This window comes from Notamacropus eugenii, chromosome 1 (assembly GCF_028372415.1).
Source record: "Notamacropus eugenii isolate mMacEug1 chromosome 1, mMacEug1.pri_v2, whole genome shotgun sequence".
NCBI classification, from domain to species: Eukaryota; Metazoa; Chordata; class Mammalia; order Diprotodontia; family Macropodidae; genus Notamacropus; species Notamacropus eugenii.
The window spans coordinates 719,709,977-719,718,909 of record NC_092872.1 but is presented as its reverse complement, the minus strand read 5'-3'; the positions used below and the strand labels follow the sequence as shown (position 1 = coordinate 719,718,909).

At 43.4% G+C, this 8,933-nt stretch overlaps 1 long non-coding RNA gene across 1 annotated transcript in view; it reads right to left on the bottom strand.

Moving 5' to 3' along the window:
• Positions 1-418: 418 nt before the first annotated feature.
• Positions 419-8,933, bottom strand: part of LOC140522156 (uncharacterized) — a 47,366-nt gene continuing 38,851 nt past the window's right edge. Inside the window, exon 2 of the long non-coding RNA XR_011973233.1 lies at positions 419-1,184. This is a non-coding gene — a long non-coding RNA (uncharacterized lncRNA). The remainder of the gene's footprint in view (positions 1,185-8,933) is intronic.

Below are 8,933 nucleotides of genomic sequence, written 5' to 3'. Positions count from 1 at the left end.
GATTCCAAAATGCACAGGGTGATGTGTGTGTATGGGGACTTCTCATGCTGAATCACATCTGGATATATCAATGTCTCTGTAGACACATTGCAGACACCAAGGTGGTACAGTGCAGGGAAAGTAGGGCCTGGATTCAGGAAGAATAAGTTCACATCTTGCCTCAGATATTTACTTGATGTTAAAACCTGACTGTGTCACTTCAACTCTGACTGTCTCAGTTTCCTCCTCTGTAAAATGGTTATTCCTGCCCCCACCCCACATTGGTGCTATTTTTTCATAGCACCTTCCTCAGTGCAATTCTAAGGATAAAAAGAGATACAATTTCAATGTATTTTGCCAACATGATGTATCACCAAGGCAATATTCATAGCACTGATGATGACTATGAATATCCAAAATATAAAAGACTCTCCATATAGAAGGCAGAAGAAAAATATTTATTTACACACCAGAAACCCAAATCCCAGAACCAGAAAGCCGAATCTTTCATAGTGACCAAGAAGTTAATAAACATGATAACCATGGGGACAAAGCCATTTCCAAGCCTCCCCCCTCACCTCAGTCTGAGACTTCTCATAAGCAAGCACTGACATGGCTGAGCCTTGCTGCCTGTACCTGTCTGAATCCTCTCCCCTCTGAACCTACTGAGCTCACTCCCTCCTGGTTCTGCTCCACCCTTCCCATTCTGCCTGTTCAGCGATCTCCTCCTACCACATAGACTTAGGCTTTCAGCTGATTTAATGGGCCTATTAATGAATAGTAAAGATTTTCCAGTTCAAGTTGCCATTACACTGGGCTTCAAGATCTTTCATATTCATTACATAGGTCAGTGGGGCAACTGGTGTCAATAGAGCTTTACAACAACAGGGATCACACAAAGTGAGCATATGAAACAATATCTTAGGATGGAGTTTGAGCACAAGCATACTATCATTCCCCCCTGGAGCAAATACGGCCCAAAATCTTGGGGTAAGGGGCAAAGTTCTTCTTCCATAGCTACTTCCTGCTGAGATTGGCCTGACCCAAGAGCTCCTATTTGGGAGATCAGTTCTGTAGCTGGCCTCTGGAGTTTGGTCGATTTCAAGTCAAGAGATGGCACAGGACTGTCATGGACAGGGGGTGACATCCATCTTAAGTCATCAGACATCCACAGGTGGAGGGTATTAAGCCTGAAGAAAACAAATCTGACAAACAATGTGAACAGACAAAAAGCCAAAAAGAAATAAGGAGACAATCACCAAAAGCAGGGTAGATATAGGGTCAGCCATGCTTCTGGAGTCTATAAACTCATTATCATAGCCTCATTCACTTTTGTTTACTGTTTTCCAATTTGCAGTCCCAGGATCATCATTCTAGATAGAGGCACACCCTCTTTAAGCTGAGCTGGGGCCTCGACAACCCCCCATTCTCCCTGCAGGTGTGATGAACCTGAATGCAATGTTTCAGAAGGATCTGCAGGGGCAGCTTCCACCTCCCTGCTCAGTCTAAATCAAACCTCTTTCCTCAATTCATTTTATATAGTTCATTAGTTGGAATGCCATATGTTCTTCCAAAATCTACCCCTGCTCTCAACAGAGCATCAAACAACTCTTTTCTTGTCAGTCCACTCTGACCCTGAATCCACTGTCTATTCATTCTTCTCTCTAGAGAAAACCTATCTTTTTCATTAATTCTTACCATTCAAGGTACTGATGGAGTGCTTGAGTGCATGTGGTTTGACCCCAATTCTAAAATCCCATTTCTCTTTAAAAATCCCATTTCTCTCTAGCCTCAAAACACTATCTCAGGCAGTATCCCTCCAGATCAAGGACAGCCTGCCCCAGCAGGAACTGTTATCTCCTTTCCTGCCACAGTAGCCAGCTGCACCTATAGAATTTATCACTCAAAGCCAGCTGCATACTGAGTGAACTGGCTGTGCATGGGGTCATAATGACATTGACCACTCACTGACCAATCATATGTATCCTATACTTAGATCTATGTGTACTTCCTTTGCATTAATCTTGTCTAATAAGATATTGATGAGAGAAGCCTGATTTTCCCAGGTCAGCCCTGACTATTGGATGACTGAGTGACGTTTCAGGACTAAAACCACACCTCCATGTAGCTCCTCCTTGGGCTATTTACTGATGAATTTTGGGTAAAATACCTATGCAGTACATACCAAAAGTTCATGTTCCTTTGAGAACTGACCACTCCTTAATCCCAGCCCAAATCATCTATTTAGCATCCTTGGCACACATTTTACTATGCAATAATCTATGTAAACTTTATCCATAGCTCATTTAAATTGAAGGCTCCCTAAAACTCTTGCAAACTGAAAGGTGTAATAATAAACTTTTTTGCCTAATTGACTTAAGATTCCTTGAGTGTAATGAATTCTTTCCAGACTAAGTTGCCAGGGATCTCCAGAAGTTCCTACACCTCTCCTGACCCTCATCATATTTTGGCGCCCAACGTGGGGCAACAATCTGAGGTCTCAAGCCTTCTCCAAGTCACGGTAAGCTTTCTTTTCCCTACAGTGTGAGGTCTCAAGCCTTCCCCAAGTCAAGGTATGCTTTCTTTTCCCTTAAACTTTCTAAGTTTTCTCCTCTCCTAGCCATGTAGCTGAGGTTCATCCCTTAAGAACCTAGGAAGCCTTACTGGGGTTTGGGTGGAGCCTTCTACAGGCTCTGTCACAATCCCCTGAGACAAGGGATGCCTTGTGGGAATCCACCTGTGTTTGCTATCTCTCCTGATGCCTTGAGGCAAGTGGTAAACTATAGGTGCTCTGCTGGTGCCCTTTCCCCCTTTTGACTAATCCCTAAATGTTATAGGCAGAAAAGCTGGACCAATCTCCTTCTGTATCTAGAGATTTGATTCTAGGATATTTCTTGAACAACTGGAAAAAAATTGGTCTTCAAGACCTCAATAAAAAGCGTCTTGTTTTCTTTTGCAACACTGTCTGGCCTCAGTACATTCTGGAGGACCACGAGAAATGGCCTGGTGGTGGAACCCTAAATTTTAACCCCATTTTACAGCTAGATGTATTTTGCCGTAGGGAAGGGAAATTTATAGAAGTCCCCACATCCAGGCTTTTAGGACTCTGTCCCAGAATCCAGAACTGCAGAAGCCAGTTTGGATGTGCCTAAATAAATTTACTCCAGCTAAGAGGAATCAGAATGAACTTGACATACATGATGATCCCCTTCTTTCAGGCTCCCAAGCCTCATTTCCTGGAGCACCTACACAATCTCACACCCCACTTGCCTCTCCATTAGCCCCTTTTCCCTCTTCCTGATGGTCCAAACTATATGAGGAAGTTAACAGACTCCTGCAGCAAATCCTTCCCCTTTACCTGCTGGCTGTCTACCCATTGGCCCCCTAAACCTTTATTTTCAGGGCGTTCACCACTGGCATCACTCTCAAACTACATTTGCTAGCAGCCCCTGACACTACCAGATCTGTCTGCTCATTGGTCTTCTGGGCCTCTGCAGCCAGACTCGGTTTCCCAGAATCACTCACTCCCTAGTCCCTCTCTTACAAGGGGCAGAACTCCTTACCTTGCCCTGTCCTAAGCTCCAGACTCCTCAGTTCCCTCCCAAGCTACTCCCATTAAGGGAAGTAGCAGATTCCCCTGGAGGAATGATTGCGATGCATGTTCCCTTTTCAGTAGCTGACCTCACCCAGGTTAAGGAAAAACTTGGCCATTTCTCAGAAAAGCCTCCTAAGTTTGTAGAGAGCTTTAGAGCAGTCCATCTCCAAGTTGAATTATCATGGGAAGACGTGAATATAATTCTCTCCACTTGATGCACCACTGGGGAGAAAAGAGGATCTGAGATTTAGCTCAGAGGTTTGGGGAACAATCTGACTGTATCCACACCCACCAGGTACCCTCTGGGAGCTACAACTGTGCTGGTTGTGGATCCTAGATGGAATTATCAAAGGGATGCAAACCAGGAAAAAAGTGAGGAACCATGGATAGCAATATAAGATACAAGTGACTGTGGATCAGTGAGTAGTATATGTCATTATGACCTCATGCACAGCCAGTTCACTCAATATGCAGCTGGCTTTGAGTGATCAAATCTATAGGTGCAGCTGGCTACTGTGGCAGAAAGGGAGATAATGGTTCCCGCTGGGGCAGGCTGTCCTTGATCTGGAGGGAGACTGCCTGAGATAGTATTTTGAGGCTAGAGAGAAATGGGATTTTTAAGACGAAATGGGATTTTAGAATTGGGGTCCAAGCATATGCACCCAAGCACCCCATCATATACAAGGGTGCCTTAGAAGTTGAGCTGCCTTTTCCCTGTGTCATTCTCTTAAAGCTCCCTAAAGTCTCTTGGTGTGAAGGTACCTTAAGGGTTGAATTGTTCTTTTCCTGGTGCCTTAAAATCTCCCCTTATCTTAGAATACCATAAAACCTCCCCCTTACACTGATCCATGGAATTCCTTGTCTCCCCTCCCCCATCTTGGGTCATAAGATTCTCCTGTCTCCCTTATCATGTCCTTATAAAAATGAGCCCCTGTCCCTCTGTAAATTACAAGTCCTTTGTCTGCTTTTGTGTCAATAAAGCTCCCTTTGGCTAAAGAGAAGGTCTAAGAGAATTCTTTGAAATTTGAACCACCTCTCCCATCTCTCTCTCTTCAACAAAATCATTACCTGTCCATTCACCTCCTGCCTGTTTGCACCTGGTGGCCCTCATGTCCTGGCAATAGGGGAGGTGCTGAGATGTGATGTCCTACTGCATTTTACTACCATGGACCTAGCCAGCTTGTCTTTATCTCATTACAAGAACTCTCAATAAAAGCTGTTTTCATCTTGAATTCCTTGATGATCTAAGGTGATCAACCCCTAAATGTGTTTCTACCTTGATATAGTGTAATAGATTTCTTTTAATTCTTCTTTTTCTGAATTTTGACTTTTTAATCAGGGTAAAAGCTTGAATGGAGAATTTATCAGGTCCTTTGTACTTTTCTCAAAGAATATATGATTATTATTCATTTTAAAGAAAATATACACAATTAAACATAAAACAGTTTGGAAACATTGTAACCACCATCTTAGAATTTAATTTATAACCTCATAGCATTCAGATCAAAAGAAAAGTTCATTTTCTAAGGATACAATTGCATATCCTTTTAGAAATCATTACATTTTATTAAAATTAAAAGCAGAGAGAGAGAGAAAGAGAGAGAGAGAGAGAGAGAGAGAGAGAATGGTTCCCCCAATTACCCAATGAGACAAATCTGGAGCATAATAACATAAACATTGTTTCAGTGTTAACATATGGAACAAAATTGTCTATCAAATAATATCAGTTCTGTTCATTTTCTTAGTTAGTATTATTTTAGCTATAAAAACCATTTTATCCATTTATGTTCTTGACCCTCTAGGCTGATTGCATTCAGGGAGGAGCAAAGAGTAATTCTGGTGCAGTAACATTTAATTCTTATTCTTTCAGCTCCTGTACGTATGCCCTTAATGGCTAAATTTTAACCATACTTTCCATTAAGGATTAATCTTCCCTTAGCTGGTCAAACATTCCAATTATCCTGCTGGGATCTGACTGGAAATGAGCCACATCCTAATTCAAACAAGGAGAAATGTGCTCATGAAACTGCTAACATTTAGTGAGCAGCCTACATTCTCTAACTAAGCTCTGTCTGGCTGTGAATCCCCAGATTGCCTGGAAATCTTCAGCTTGCCTCTTTCTAGTTCTCCCCTCCTAACTCCTAAAGTCCTGAATCTTTCCTCCAATAAGAAATCAGGCAGTATACCAGGTGATGGGGAGAAGGAGCTCTCAGAGATGACCATCCTGCTGGAGGGTGGCCCAGGTGGAATAGGTGCTCTGGGGTGGAGTTTGGAGACCTTAAAAGAGTCCTAGGGCAGAAGAGGGGCCATCCCATTGGTCAAGGCTGTCCAAGTGATGGAGGGTAGGGCTGGGGAGAAGAGGGAAAAAGGGTCCTGAGTGCCTGACCCTGGTGTGATTGGAGAAAACAGCCCTTCCTGGTGGCTCAGAGGCTGGGAGGACTCTCTCAGAGTGGGCTGGCTGAAAACTGGAACTTCTGCTGAGATTGCTCTACCTTCTCCTCTTGCAACTGAATTTTTTGTGCCTCCCTGGAGTTGAGCTCTCTCTGCCTTTTTCCCAGAAGCTGAGATCACATTGTCTTCACTTGGACCTTAGATCTCTATCTTCAGGATGCCAGCTTTGTGGGTGCAGGTCCCAGGTAAGTCTGAGCCACCCCTCATAGACCTGCTGGCCTCTGTGGACTGTTCCTATAATTGGATCTCATCCTTCTCCTCTGACCCTGTGGTGAGTCCAGCTCCAGGTTCACCTGTAGCAATCCTCCCTCCCTACCCTGGTTACTGGACAAGCTTCCTGCTGCTAACTCTTTTCCAGACTCCCAATTACTTCCCAAAAGTCCTGGTTCACACCTGCAAATTGAAGATTGTGTCATCTTTTTCCATGGTACCCCAGGGACCCAGAATTTCTGTTGAGTGTAAGACAAGTGAGAAGCCTGAATGAACCTTGAAATGTAAGGGTAAAGGACCACAATGAAAGACATTTGAAAGGATTATTGAGCATCTAGGTGGGGGATTGTTCAGGAGCTGAGTTGCCCTTTTGGGGTCCAGGTCCCATAGACAGTCAGAGGAAGATCTCTGTTTCAGGAACCATTGAGGCTCTGACTGATCTCATCCCATCTGGGATCCCAAGCCTCTTCTGCCTCTGGGTTCTCTTAAAGAGGATGGTGGGATGGAAGGTGAAAGTTCTTTTCCCAGCAGGAACCTACCTCTAGTTTTCATTCTCTGCCCTGAGGTCAGGGCCTCACCCCCTACAAATCCCTGTAGGCCAACCTCCTGTCCTGGGATCCTTTTCCCTCCCGAACTCATTCTGCAGAAGACCAAGGTCTGGGCCAGAACAGGGAGTATGGAGCTGGAGGAAATGGCCCCTGGGAGCTGTAGACCCCCACCCCAGGTGAGTGAACTCTTTTCTAGCAGACTTGATCAACATGAACAAAAGAAGCCATTTCTATAAACAAAGAGCATCATCTACGAGACTAGCAATCCCCTACCTTTGAATTGTTTCTTTACAAAAATAGGCAGGAAATTGAAAACAGTGGTAACAAGAAAGACCTCTTCACTCATTCCTTTCTGTTCTGTGGGGGTCTTGTCTTTGCTCTTTTATCCATACCTAACAACCCTCCCCCACATATCCATGGAAGTGCTCTCCCCTTCTTCTTTTATTGTTTTGCCCAAGCTCTCCCTGCCACACCTGGAAGACAGGATATTCTGCTTATCTACCATGGTCTGATCTGCATAAGTGGTTAATCTGTCTGGTTCACACTGCCTGGACCCCTGTCATGTAGCTGGTTTGACCCTCAAGGGCACACTGAGGGGGCAGTGAGGGGTGAAAGGATGAAATACAATGAGCAAGGGCTGGGGGTGTTCCTGGCCTCCTGCACACTCTGGTCCTGTGTTCTGGAAAATATGGCAGTTCAAGAACACAGGTTTAGTTCGCTTCTGGGTCACATTCACCTGTCCAAAGGCCCTTACCAAAGCTGTTTAGACTGGAACAAATAAAATAATACTTTCTTTAGCTGTTAATTAATGAGTATTTGTTAAGGGCCCAGTACTTCCCTTGGGAGGATATGGGGAAAGGGCTGAGTTTGGGAAACTATTCAAAGTTCTGGGAATTTTCTTTTCATTTGTTAGAAAGGAGGTGGTACTGAAGGAGACACTCAGGTCTTGTCAAAGAGACATCAGGATAAAAGGCAAAGACCCAGTGGAGTGATTTGCTTTCTCCCCCAAATCCACTTATGACCCTGTTTCCAACAGCCCTATATGGCAGGTGTACTTATTATCATTATTTCATAGTTCAGGAAATTGAAGCCAACAGATTCAATGAGTCACCATCCTGGGTCCCATAACTAGTCAGTGTCTGAGGCTGGATTTGAACTCAGATCTTCATGGTCTTCTATCATTTCATAGCTCCATCCACCTTATATTAGTCTGCCCATCTTCCCACAACTCCTCCAACATTGACTGGTACTATTTTTTTTGTCATTTTTGTCTATTTTGCAGAGTATGAGATAAAACCTCAGTGTTGTTCTGGTTTACTTTTCTCTTACTAGTTCTTGGGGACATTTTTTTCATACGGTTGGGAGCACTTGGCAGTTTTTCTGAGAATTTTTTGTTCCTATCCTTTGACCATTTATTGGGGAACTTCTATTTGTTGTTTTAGTAGTATCTGTCCCCTTGTGATTCAATGGGGTTTTCTTGGCAGAGATACTGGAGAGTTTCACCATTTCTTTCTCCAGTGCATTTTACAGGGGAGGAACTGAGGCAAACAAGGGGAAGTGACTTGCCTAGGGTCACATTGCTAGTAAATGTCTGAGGCTGCATTAGAACTCCGATGCTCCTGACTCCAGGTCTGGTGCTCTATCTACACCTAAATCTCATTGGCTATAAGTATGTTTTCAATTAATATTTCATTTTACCTCCAAGTTCATTTGAAAATATTTTTTGTTCCTAAATTTTGAAGTCACAGTTCTCCACCTGTCTCTTTGCTCTTACCCCTCCTGCATACGGTAAGCAATCAGACAGAGGTTATACAGTCATGTAAAGCATTTCCATATTGGTCATTTTGTGAAAGAAAACTTGAACCAAAAAATAAGAAAGTGAAAAATGGTTTGCTTTAGGTCTGTCTTCTGACTCAATTCTTTCTATGGAAGGGGAGAGCATTTTTCATCATGAGTCCTTTGGGATTGTCTTAGATAATGGTATCACTGACAATACCTACATTATTCGCTCTTGGTCATCATACAATGTTCCTGTTACTTTGTACAATGCTTTTCTGATACTTACATCACTCTGCATCTGTTCATGTAAGTTTCTCTAGGTATTTCTGAAATCATCTTGCTTGTCATTTCCTATAACACAGTAGTTTTCC